We start from the raw sequence: 13,747 nt of genomic DNA, 5'->3' as shown, positions 1-13,747 counted from the left end.
ATATATATATATATATATATATATATATATACACACACACCCAACAGACTTCTTTTCAGTTTCTGTCTCCCACATCCTCTCACAAAGCTTTAGTCAGCTTCAGGGTATAGTAGAAGACACTTGCCAAGGTACCATGAAGTGGGATCGAACCTGGAACCATGTGATTGGGAAGCAAGCTTCTTACCACATAGCCATGTCTGCACCTGTATATTTTAATATTTAGCAGAAGTATCAGAGTGACTCAAGGTTTGAGAGTTTCGTGCATTATCTTTTGTTTAATGTACACAGCATATAATCATGAGCTACTAATAGTTTTATACATTGAAGATATTATCTAGGCAGGTTTTAAAATGTCAAGCACCCACCCCAGGCTAAAGAGGGTCTTCACCCACGTAAGGCGTTGTTATCTGTTGGTGGGATATGAAAAGTGTAGACCACTTTGAACTTTTAAACCCAAACCAAACGATAACAAAGTAGATCTACTGCAAGCAGCTTGAGCAGCTTAAGTCAGCACTGGAAGAAAAATAACCATCTTTGGTTTCAAGATGAAAGGTATTCTTCCAACAGGATAATGCTCAGCCACATACAGCGAGGATGACATTCCAAAGGCTGGAGAAGTTTGAATGGGAAACGATGCCCAACCCACCATATTCATTGGACATTGCCCCATCTGATTATCATTTATTCTGTAGTCTTCAAAATCATTTGGAAGGGAAAATATGAATTCTGTAGACAAGGACAGAACAGTACAGGGGTAGTATTTTTCATCACGGACAAGTAAATTTTGGAAGAGGGGCCTTGCAAGTCTACCAGATAGATGGAAGAGCATTGTAGAAAATGAAAGAGAGTATATTTTAGATTAAGAAAGAAATTTGTTTATCTTAATTTTGAAAAATAAAAGTATAAAAATTCACATTATTTATGGGATGACGTTGGACTCTCTTGTCATAAATGATAGAAGAGGGTTCTGCAATTTCTTACTGAACAACTGCATTGATAATTTGTTTATAATGATAAAACTTTTGTACTGAAAATCCTCTCTATCAAACTGACATTACCTGTTCAGGTGCATGCTGTGCCACATCAGATTTGAAAGTGATTGTAGAGCAATCTGAAAGAAAAGTGTTTTACTCAAGCACACAACATGCTGCCTGGTTTGGCAATAAAAGCCACAATCTGATGATCATGACTGCAATGCTTTGACAGCATATTTTATAGATTTTTTTTTCCATAGTCCATACACAGTATATGTGAATGTCATTTAAAATCTACAGCAGATCCCTGTATTGATGAATTAGATAATATTAAGAATGGTGGAGATATAGTGGGTGTTCATGTGGTCACACTAATAGTTAACATGTGGAATTCCTCATATGTGTCATAAGATTGGGAAAATGCTGTACCAGGGAAAAGGCAACATGTTCAAATGTGGTCATTTTTGTGTGTTTGATTTACTTTACTTGAATGATCTGCAGATATACATACAATCCATTTTTGTCCCAGAAACTTCATTGTTGGTTTAGATCTGGTAGAGACATCACAGACTGTTGCAGAACTGTACAGAGCAGAGACTTCTTCATTAAAGTTTTGTTAATTTAATGAGAACATTCATAGAAATGTATTGTGGAGTATCGTGGAAAAATTGAGGTATGAAGGCCAACTTCACCTCAAATGGTGCTCTCATTAAATGATTCTAGGAGGTAATGGTATTAAACAGGGTGATATGCCTGCACCAAAATATGCCTGCATCGACATTGCAATGGTGATTGCCCATGCATCTAAACATTGTTATTTAGGTAACTTTGCCCATTACCACACAAGTAAACTGCTTAATCTGAACTGTTTCAAAACTCATTCAAAGATCTTTATAATCATTGCTTCTAATTTGTTGTATGCTGATGATCGTGTTCTTGTGTCTCGCTTGGAACAAAAAAAGTGAATCTCTTCTCCAGTGTCTATGCTATTTTTGGATTTATAATAAGCTTGAAGAAGACAAAGATGATGTTTAAATCTCATCCAGAAGCAGCTTATATGGAAATGAAAACACTTGTCTCAGGGACCAGACTTGATGTAGTGGATGTTTTTGTGTATCTTGGCAGCTCTGTCTCTAGAGATGAACTCCTAGATTTCAAAATCAATTTGAGATCTGAGAATGATTCAGCTGCATTTGGGACACTGGATACGAGTCTGACTTTAAACTGTCAACCAAGTTTCACATCCATGATGCTTGTGTCATCACATCACTACTAGTTTTATCTGAGATACAGACCTCTTTTTGATAACATGAAAATATTTAAGAGAATGAATATTTAATGCACACCTTAGAGATGTGTCTTAGGTATGTATTAAACATTAAGTGGAAATCTTTTACACCTGACACAGAAGTGCTGGAAAAAGCAGGTAATATTGGGATAGAAGCTCACCTAATTAAGTACCATATATGATGAATTTATCATGTTATCTGTCTTGAATATTTCATGTTTCCAAATAATTAACTGATCCTCAGTAATTTCCAAGCAATTATGTTGCTTGGAAACAGGTGTATGATGGTGACAGGAAGAGCATCCAACCATAGAAAATCTGCTTCAGTGAATTTTGTGTGAACTAGGAAAGCATAGAAAAGGGCATTCTAAAACGATGATGATATATAAATACATACTTTTATATGGCAATTATACAGTGTGGAAGACACATATGTCATTGAAAATCACACAAAAACTATTATCAAATCATTTATTATTTTGTATCAAAATTATTGCTGCACTATACATGACCTGTTAACTAACACAGTGTTACTACAACGGTTCTGAGATGTGGCTGTTGGCCAGTAATATATAGGATTCAAAGTTTTAAACAATTCTTTCATACTCATATGTCAGTCATTGTTTGGTGCTCATAGTGGATGAGAAAATTTGGCTTTTGATTAAAATTTATGTATCCTCTTCATACATTCTCTGTGTGGGAGTATTTTTGGCATTGAACACTTTTACTGCTGCTGTTACTACTATCACCACTCTCAGCCCCTTATACAACTTGTGCCAATCTTTCTTTCTATTGTCTTGGACTGATAGATCCACTTCTTTGGAGTCATTAATTTCTGATTCTTTTGTACAGTTCAATGCCAAAAGTGACCCCACTGAGAGAAAGAAAGAGAGAGTACATGAATTTCAACCAAAGGCAAAAATTTTCTGACTTGCTATGAGCACCAGAAAATGACTGGCCTATGTAGATGAGAAACGAATTATATTTAAAATCCTGAAGCCTATACATAGTGGCCATCAGTTTCATCTCAGAACAGCTGCAGTGGAGTTGAGTCAATAAACAGGTTGCAGATAGTGCACGAAAAATTTTGGCATCAGATAATAAATGATTAGGTGAGGTTAATGAAGTTAACAGTTTTTGAATGGCTAATATTTGTTTTACACATTGTAATTAGTAATTACTTTAGTTTCAACATATGGTCTCTGATCAAATTATTTGTCAGACAAATACAGCTCTGAAATATTTGTGCCCACACACAAATGGATGATAATAATGATAATCGTTGTTTTACTGTCCATATTTCCATGCTTGCATGGGTTAAACAGAATTTGTTGTGGCAGATTTTCTACAGCCCTTCCTGTCACCAACCGTCACCTGTTTGCAAGCAACGTTTTATATATTCATATGTGTATGTGTGCGTGTTTAGCCATCTAAGAATCCACAAGTGAGAAAAAATATGCACTCGTATATTTGTCAGTTGAGTGGGTGTATTAATCGAAGTGTCAGATCAGCTGTAATGGATATATAATATTGTACACTTATGTATATACATATATATATTTTTTAGTTGTAGTGCACCTAAGCACTGTATACCACACTTTCCTTCATTATATATATATACATATATATATATATATATATATATATATATATATATATATATATATATATATATCTTACTTACTGGATATGTCTGCATTGATGATTGGAAATGAATGATATTACTTGCATGGCAATGACATTTTTTAACAACTATCGCCTGATATCAGTTCATCATTATCATCCTCATCATTGTTTAACGTTCGTTTTCCATGCTGGCCTGGGTTGTTCAAGGAGAAAAACATACAGGCAACAAGCTTCTTTCACTTTTTGTCTACTAAATCCACTTACAAGGCTTTCATTGTCCTGGAGTTATAGAAGACACTTGCCTAAGGTGTCACATGCTTGAACTGAACCTGCAGACAGAATCCATTGAAACACGTTTTCTATGACCAGATTCCTTTCCTGCAGCTAATACTCACCTGTTTCTAATGAAGTCAATGTTTCTCCATGGTCACACATGTTTTCACAGATGATTGGAAATGAAGGATACTGCATGTATGATAGTGATCTTCAATTTTATAACTGAATGATATCAAGACAAGGAAACACAAACACACACTCACCCCACCACCACATATATTTATATAAAGTTTTACTTAACATGTCTGAGTAAATTCAGTCATTCGAAAACACGCATGAAAATACATCGGGTTATGAATAACATCATTCATTCACAACCCAATGTTTCCATGCATGCTGTCTACAATGAAAATTTCTTGGGGCTTTTGCAGTGAACAGTCCTCACATATTCAAGTGTTGAACATGACTATATGTGAATATATTATTTTCAATTGTCCTTTGTGTGACTTTATATATGTTCATATATATATATGCATACGTGGAGGAGCAATGGCCCAGTGGTTAGGGCAGCGGGCTTGCGGTTGGAGGATCGCGGTTTCGATTCCCAGACCGAGAGTTGTGTGTGTTTATTGAGTGAAAACAACTAAAGCTCCACGAGGCTCCGGCAGGGGGCGGTGGCGACCCTTGTTGTACTCTTTCACTCCAACTTTCTCTCATTATTTCTTGAGTAACACTAAGATGGACTGGTGTCCCGTCCAGCTGGAAGGGAACACAGACGCCATACAAATCGGGCCCATGAGCCTCGCTAGGCTTTAAAAGGGTGCATAAATAAAAAATATATATACATAGGTGGAGGCATGACTACATAGATAAGAAGTTTGCTTCTCAAGCATGTAGCTTTAGATTCAGTTCCAAGTGTTTTCTACAATTACCCCAAACTGATCAAAGCCTTGTAAATGAACTTGGTTGACGGTAACAAGCAGAAGGTTCTGGGTATTAGAGAGAGAGAGAGAGAGAAAGAGAAAGAAAGAGAGAGAGAGAGAGACTGAGTTCATAATTCCGTGTATATTTGATGGTTGTAAACAGTCACTCAACTGATGGTGTCATTTGCTTGCAGTTCAGTAAAAGCATATCCAGAATTCGTGATGTATTGGGTGAAAAAAACTCATTCAAATAGTGTTGAATGCTTCTAGTTGACCACACAACTATGTCTAGGCTGTTTGTTGTTTGAGAGACTGGAGGAAACATCTCACTGTAGAAAACTTTATTTCAATCTACTCTCATCACACCAATGCAAACATAGAACAGTAGAAGTTAAAACAATGCTGCTGCTGTTGCTGATATGTAGACACACTAACACATATATGTCATCGTTATTTTAGCACCAACTTTTCAATGCTGGCATGAGTCATATGTACCCACACATATACACACACATTGTGTTATTAGCCTTGACAGACCCTCTCATATAGGCACTTGGTCCATAAAAGCACACACATAGATTGTAGCAACCGAAATTCATTTGTTTTGGGTGCTGGAATTCCTATATCATGTGATTTCAGCAACAAGCGCCTATATGAGAGGATCGGCTGAAGGATAATAATGGAGTATTTGATGTTCTAAGAAGGCATCCATATTAAATTGGATATAAAGATTACCTTTTGGTTTTAACACTGCTTCTGGGACTAATAATTAATGTATATATATATATATATATATATATATATATATATATATGTTTATATAGCATTTAAATGGTGTCATACTGGTACCATGAAGATATTGCTGTTGTATACCGTGTGTTTTCATTCCTCCATTTTCTAAGGTGGTGAGCTGATGGAAACGTTAGCATGCCAGGTGAAATGCTCAGTGGTATTTTATCTGTCTTTACGTTCTGAGTTCAAATTCTGCTGAGCTCGACTTTGCCTTTCATCCTTTTGGGGTCGATAAATTAAGTACCATTTATGTACTGGAGTTGATTTAATCAACTGCTCCCCTTCCCTGAAAATTTCGGGCCTTGTACCTAGAGTAGAAAAGATTCTTCCATTTTCTTCTTTGTTGTCATTTTCTGAGGAAATTCCTTTGTAGTTCTACTCGAGTTCTGAATGATTTTAATAGTATTTATGTCTTGTTAATGTACTAATTTACGATATGACTTTGTGTGAGGGTAGTTTACTTTATAAATGCCGAGTGACACACACACATGCACACACACGCATATAGGGAATTATGTAAACCTGTATTATCTATTTTGAGTTACTCCTCTCCAGTACACTAAACCTCTTGACTTTTATTGTTAGTACATCTCTATTGCCCAGGCTCAAACTTCACTCCAGAAAGTGGTGACTGGGCTTATGTAGATTGTACACTCCTACACTCATCTGTCTTGCTTGGATATCAGCATTTAAAAAGACTTCCAGTTGCAAAGGCTTGAAGCCTCTCTTCTCATTCCTTAAAATACATCTGTTTCTAAAACACTACCAATTGAGGACATCTGTTTTATGCCAACCCTATCCAAAGTCATAGTCCTCAGTCATCAATGCTCAATACTCTTCTGAATTTCCACAGACGTTCACAATCAATTTTTTTTACAATCCTCAGCTTTTTATATAACAATTAGTTTCATCCCTTATACACATCCAAACATCCTTGACTTCAGTCTCACCTCCAAAGCTGACTTCAACTTCAACAATCCCATCTTTACATGTATCAGTTGTCCAATCACTACTTTGTGTTACTCACCTCACCACCACATGCAACACAACACCACCCACTACTCAGGACATGCAGTGCTTCAAGTCAGTTGACTGAGTGGAGCTTCACCAGTTCTATGCTACCTCTGGCATCATGTTTCATGGGGACCCATCAGAAAAGATAGGTAAGTGACTGAAAGCATCCCTTAGTTATGTCACTCCACTCCTGAACACAACTAAAGCTTACAGTCCATGTCCCTAACATGATTTACTCATAGCTGTGCTGGTGCAGTTCAGGATGACAAAAATTGCATGGCCTACAATATGTTGAGAAGTAGCTGGCTCTTAATCAGCTTTATAACTCAAGGAAGATCATCATTTAAACCAAGAAAGATACCTCTGTAAATCACACATCAAGCTCTCATGTCTTTCTAACTTCAGTTGATCCATTTGGTTCCAGTGGAATCAACTTTTACTCCACTTCCCAAACATGATGCTTCTGTGAATAATACACCAGAAGAGAAAACTTCTATATTTGTTGTCCATTTTGCATCCAATTTCACACAGTATATCTCTTCCAAAGTTGTCCCTTTCTTTCACACCAGGCTCACTACACACACACACACACACACACACACACACACACACACACACACACACACACACACACACACACACACACATATGCTAAGAGTGAAAGTAGCATTGATCATTTTGAACTTATAAGAGAACTAACACTGACAAAGTCCCTTCCATTATCTATATACAATGAGCCCTGGAACTAGTCCCTATTAACACCAAGCTGTTCAATCTCTATCTGTCTCTAGGAACATATCCTTATCTTTGGAAACATGTCAGCCTTTATCATCACTGAAGAATCTCTTTACAAAATCACATCCTCAACAGATGAAAGGCTAAAACTCAAAGACTGGCCTTTTACTTCAGAGTCAGAAAATATTTCAGCATATAATAGTTGCTTATCTTTTCTAAAGGCTCATTTAAGATCTAAAATGAGTACTGCTTCTACATCTGGAACAGTGCTGTTGCTATAGATTGAAAGAAAAGTCTACTTGACTAATGGTACAAAACTATTTCCCTACAAGAATACTCCAAACACTGGTCAAGTCATATGCTGTCTCTTAACTTTACCTTTTTTTTTTTAATCACAATTACAGTGGTATATGATTTTCAGAGCTGGCAGATCTTGTGTCAGTTGCCATTTAGGCACTCACTATTCCTACACCTCTCTTCATGTCACCACCCATATTTCCACCATGCATTAGACCCTACACAAAGCACTATGCTCAGGTCTTTCTTCTTTGAATATCAATTCTTTCCTTGTATAATGTTTTACTTGCAGCTGTTACCTTGCAACAGTTCAAACATAATGTTAAAGGCATTAACCCTTTTGATATCATATTTCTGTTGAAACGCACTGCTTTTGTTTCATTTAATTTTGAAAATAATGAATTTATTGAAATAACTGTCATTATTAATCTGGCATTTGGAACATAAAATTAACATGAAATTTTTATCGATGCTTGTAATTAGATCACTTTAAAATGGAATTTGTATCAAAGAACTAATAGCAGTTTCAGGGATGTTGGTATCAAAAAGGTTAATCTCTTTGGCTTTATGCCATAAGTACAGCTCCTTCCTATAGACCAAACCAAATCAATTAAAAAGAAAAAGTGGACTTAACCAGGGAGAAGAATGGTGATGGTTATAGAATACAAACTCCTGACCTCTCAACTAGTTGTTAAATTCCCTTTCATTTCAACTATGTACTCTTTTTATGCAGTGCATAATTTAAGAAATACTGCACGATATAATTCTTATAATACAATGTTTAGTAGAGATTTGTTAAGTAAGGTGAAAACAGTCTTTTCAAAAACTATTGAAGTTAAATAACAGAGAAAAGCGATAACCAGTAAGAAGAATAAATTTATTCATCTTTTTCTTTAAAATACATAGCGTTCAGAAATATTCTCCCTCATCCTGTAGAAACTCATGAGCAGTGAAGAATGAAGCAAAATAACATAACTGCAGTCAATAAAGTTGGATTTAGAAATGGAAGAACTGAACAGGCAATGAGTGCACTATTTCTTCATATGTTATTGATTTTATTAGATAAATTTCCAAAGTTCCAGGAAGCATCATAAATAAAATTCTATTGACATAATTTCCTGAGATTAATCTCCTATAAACTGGCAAGTTTAACAGTAGATTTACAAATGAGTTTCTCTAAAGAATAAATATATAAAAATTATATTTAAATCTAGAAATCTAAAAGTAACATTTAAGAACGCCAATGTACTTGACTTTTGACATTTTTAATAGTAATAAATAAATGATGTTAAAGTTAAACTATGAGAAAATAATGATTTTGCAAACACAGAATATTAATTTCCTTGTATTTTCATTGTTATTTAGTTTTGATGGTTTTATAGAATTGAAAATTCCAGGCAAAATGTCATGCAAAATATAGCTTATGTTTTTTATATTCTAAATTCAAATCCAAAGTAAACATTGCCTTTCATCTTTCCATATATAATAATATAGTACCAGTCAAATATTGGAGTTGATTAAATTGAATATACTTCTTTAAAATTTGTGACTCGGAAAAGAAGTAATGTCTATGACCTTTGCAGATCCTCTAAGTTTGGTGAGGTCAATGTAATTGATGCTCAACCTTATCTGGAGGGAAAACATGGACTAGGATGAGCTAACAGAGCCTCTATATTGTGTAACAACCTGATAGAAACAGTAGCCAACACACCTTGAAATCATACCCTACTGTCTTGGGAAAGGAAACATTGGGGAATGTAGTCTTAGATGTAAGCTTATCCAGATTGCCTATAGTTATGGCTGGAATACCTTTGAGCATTGGGTCTGCTGAACCAGAGCTGATGTACAGCTGAAAGCATGGGCTAAAAAAAAAAGGGGGTTTAAAGAGAAAAAGGTTAATGGAAATTTTGAGTATGGGGTTTCAGGATGCCAAAACAAAATAAAGATGCTGAGAGACTGATATGACTAGTGAACTAATGAAGTAGAAACTTTTGTGATAAACAGTAGGAGATGCCTTTGTAACAACAGGAACTGCAGTTGTACTTTGAAGACAGTCAGCAACTGCTCAAAGCTGAAGCATCTTCAGTACCTGAAGAAGAATCTTAACCGTTGAGGTCCAGTTTGAAAGGTCTTCAGAGACTGCGATGCTAAGCTGTGAAGTTTGTGTTGTTAATGGGAAATCAGTACAAGTTGGAGGAATTAATATTTGTGACTGACACTGTTAAATGATACTTAGCTGTTATGTCTGTATGATCAAAGACATTCCAGGAATGACCATCCAAATCATTATCTCTTTTTACAGACACAAAGTATATAGGATTATAATATACAATGTTTTCTTTTTTAAGATAGCAGGGTGTAATATCAGAAAGATTTCACTGTTGTTTCTTGCAATTCGAGTGACCATGCAGAAACTCTCTTGTTGGCCCATCAATGTTAGTATTCATAGAAGTGGGACATATGCTATGTGGATAAAATGTTTTAGAAAGTTTATCAAGAAATAAAGGGTAGTATCTTCTGCAGGGGAGTAAGCAACAGAGTTAATTATGTACAAGAAGGAAGAATGTGGAAAATAGAACCAAATCTTGAGGAACACCAAAATTGATACAATGTAGTGAGAAATCAATTTCCCAATAGCTCTGGCTCTATGGAAGCAGTACTGCTGTTTATTGAAATAGAGAGGATTGAAGAGTGTTAAGTGAAATAAGAGTGTTTTCCTGCTTGTTTATGAAAAAGAAAACAACATTCCCAATTTATATTCAGAGAGCAGCCTCACATTCCCAAATCTTTGCTAATAGCAGAATCACTTCAAAATTGAATGAAACCTTTTCTATATTTATGGCACTCAAACATTTTCATATTGCTGGTTGAAATCTTGGATTTCATAGCCAAGTATAGTTGAAAACACCAAACCTTTCCTGATGGAAAAATTAAACTGATTCCTCTTGATATCCAAGGCAAACTTTTGAATGTCAATGACATAAATTGGAGCAAATAGAATAAGACATATCCCTTTGAACACAGCAAAATATATTTTAAACTGATTTTCCTATTAGCAAAGATAAAGATGAAGATAGAATAGAAAGATTGCAGATGAACAAATTCATATTCAAATTTAAACATGAAGGATAGTTATATACTAGAGAGTGTTAACTGTAACAAATAATATAGAACAACGAATTAGCAAGGATTGAAATCTTCATGTTTTATAGACTTTACACTTTAGATATCTAGTTTGGTACCTTAGTATAAATTACACCAAGATCAACTGGTACATACTTACTTTATATAAAGTTGGTAAAATGCTAGTGATATTACCAGAATAATCAACCCAGTGTCTCTTATGCCATGAATATTGATCATATTTCAAAACATAGCAGTAATGCCATGTATTTGAATGTGTGTTATTGATATAATACTGAAAGTCACCTGCTTTCCTATGTTATTCATCAGTGGTTCCTCATTACTGAGAAGTTCAACAAAAAGTAATATTTCTGCATGGTGATCCATATTTATGCATAGCTTAGCTAAAACTACATTCTAAAGTTTAATTCTTCTATTTAAGCAAGAAAATACTTTAACTCTGATCAATTGTTGACTCTGCAAAGTTCATAGAAGCCGCACAATAGAGTACTGCTAGACCATATCCAAAAGAAACATCCTGAGTTACGAACATCCCAAACCACATTCAAAAGAAAACAATCTGACTGACAAGTAAAACCAACATACTGTAACTTCTGGTCCATGTACATATTGCCCCTTCTCTCAGTTTATGTTATTACTAATACAATAACCTTTGTTGCTCTGAACCAGATAACTCTAGATAACTCTATATCACCTTCATCTAAGGCAAGCTTAGCCAAGACAAAACATTTGTATCTTTTTTGAGTCCACAATCTAGAATTAAACTTTCTACCTACTCTTTTTCTACAAGATATCAATTTCCAGATGTTGAAGCTAAACATAAACAGTGTTGATTTTTATCAGTCTTGGAGGGTCTGTGAATACCATGGACACAGTCTCCATTACAGACTGAGCTATGACAAAAAATAGTTATTCAGAAGTTTCAAACACTTCAATCACTTCATTTTAATAATAGAGCAAAGGTTGTGTATAATCAGCAGAATTATAACAAGGAAAATGAATGAAGAAGCAAGCTATAGCTAGTAGAGTAAACAAAACATTCTCCTTTCATTGATTTATTTATTTCCAACTTGTAGATGTTTAAGAAGTTTGTGTAAACCTTTCTCTGAAACAAACTAAATATTGTTTATGTGAACCTTACTAAACATGAGATATTCAATTTTCCAATACTCTACAAAATAATCAATAAAAGACATCTACTGAGAGTGCTTTAGCAATGTGGATCATTTATAGAATCAAGAAACTGAAAACAGTTTATATTTTTAAAAAATTTCCTTTTTAATCCCAATGTTATTTTTAAGTTTATTTTTTCTTGTTAATGTGAATCAAAGTGACATTAAATTCAATTAGAAGAGGGTAAAAATTTTTTAATAAGTATTCCAATATCATCTCTGTCTATGAATGTTGGTGAGAAATGAAATATTATAAAAAATATCTCACAAAGTATTAGATCTTAGACCTGACATTGCTATTCACCTCTGTTACTAAATAGCTAAAGTAAATCCTGTGTGAGCAAATCTATAGCATGGTCGTAGACAAACTGATAATTTACTTGGGAAATATTCAAGTTCAAAATGTTTTGCCAACATGCTATCGTTGTCATTTAATATCTGCTTTCCATGCTGGCATGGGTTAGACAATTTGACTGGAACTAGTAAGCTGCACTGGGTTCCAGTCTGATTTTGGCTTGGTTTCTATGGCTGAATGCCCTTCCTAATGCCAACCACTCCAAGGAGTGTAGCAGGTGCCTTTTACATGTCACTGGCATAGGTGCTGTTATGTGTCACTGGCATTGGCCATGACTGCAATTTCATTTTGCTTAATGAGTCTTTTCAAGCACAGCATATAGCCAAAAGTCTCAGTCACTAGTTGGCACCTCTGTGAAGCCCAACATTCAAAGACCATGCTTCAGCACCACCACCCTTGTCTTCCTGGGTCTACCTCTTCCACAGATTCTCTTCACTGTTAGAGAACAGCACTTTATGCAGCTGTCTTCATCCATATGCATCACATGACCATGCCAGTACAGTCACCTCTCTTGCACACCACATCTGATGCCTCTTATGCTCAATTTTTCTCTCAAGGCACTTACACTCTGTTGTACATGCACTCTGACATTGCACACCCAGCAGAACATACTAGCTTCATTTCTTTCAAGTCTTCACATGTCCTTTACAGTCACAGTTCATATTTCACTGTTGTGTGGCATAGCTGTACCTACACAGGCATCATGCAATCTGCCTTTCACTCTGAGGGAGAGACCCTTTGTTATTAACAAAGATAGAAACTCTCTGAACTTTGTCCAGCCAATTCTTATTCTAGCAGCTATGCTCTTGGAACATCTACTTCCACTGCTGACTTGGTCACCTAGATAATTAAGGCTATCAACTACTTCTAGGTATCCTCCCTGGCATTTGATGGAGACTATTTTCTGTATATTTCTAGTTTTTATTGTACCTGTGCATCTGCCACACACAAAGATTATTTTCCCTGTTAACCTTCATCTGATATTGCTGCCCCTCTTATGTGCTCACAGCTTACACCTGATACATTTTATAGGGTTTCTACCTATGCCCTTTTCTACATATCGAGTAGGGCCATCTACCTGAAGGGATTTGTGATTTGTCTGCTTTCCTACTTACCAAGACTTTGGTATATATATATATATATATATATAT

At 35.3% G+C, this 13,747-nt stretch overlaps 1 protein-coding gene and 1 long non-coding RNA gene across 14 annotated transcripts in view; one reads left to right on the top strand and one right to left on the bottom strand.

The window, feature by feature from the left end:
- Positions 1 to 13,747, bottom strand: part of LOC106875793 (uncharacterized) — a 605,848-nt gene that overhangs the window by 47,222 nt on the left and 544,879 nt on the right. The window lies entirely within an intron of this gene.
- The window catches only part of LOC128247895 (uncharacterized), a 191,637-nt gene that overhangs the window by 86,135 nt on the left and 91,755 nt on the right, over positions 1 to 13,747 (top strand). The window contains exon 3 of one of the 4 annotated variants that reach the window (XR_008264208.1): positions 8,832 to 9,161. The exons of the other annotated variants lie outside the window; for them this stretch is intronic. This is a non-coding gene — a long non-coding RNA (uncharacterized LOC128247895). Of the gene's footprint in view, positions 1 to 8,831; positions 9,162 to 13,747 lie in introns of those variants that run through there. 4 annotated transcript variants of the gene reach the window in all.

Source organism: Octopus bimaculoides, chromosome 5 (genome assembly GCF_001194135.2).
Source record: "Octopus bimaculoides isolate UCB-OBI-ISO-001 chromosome 5, ASM119413v2, whole genome shotgun sequence".
Classification (NCBI taxonomy): Eukaryota; Metazoa; Mollusca; class Cephalopoda; order Octopoda; family Octopodidae; genus Octopus; species Octopus bimaculoides.
The sequence above is the reverse complement of the archived record's forward strand: the minus strand, read 5'-3'. Positions and strand labels throughout refer to the sequence as shown.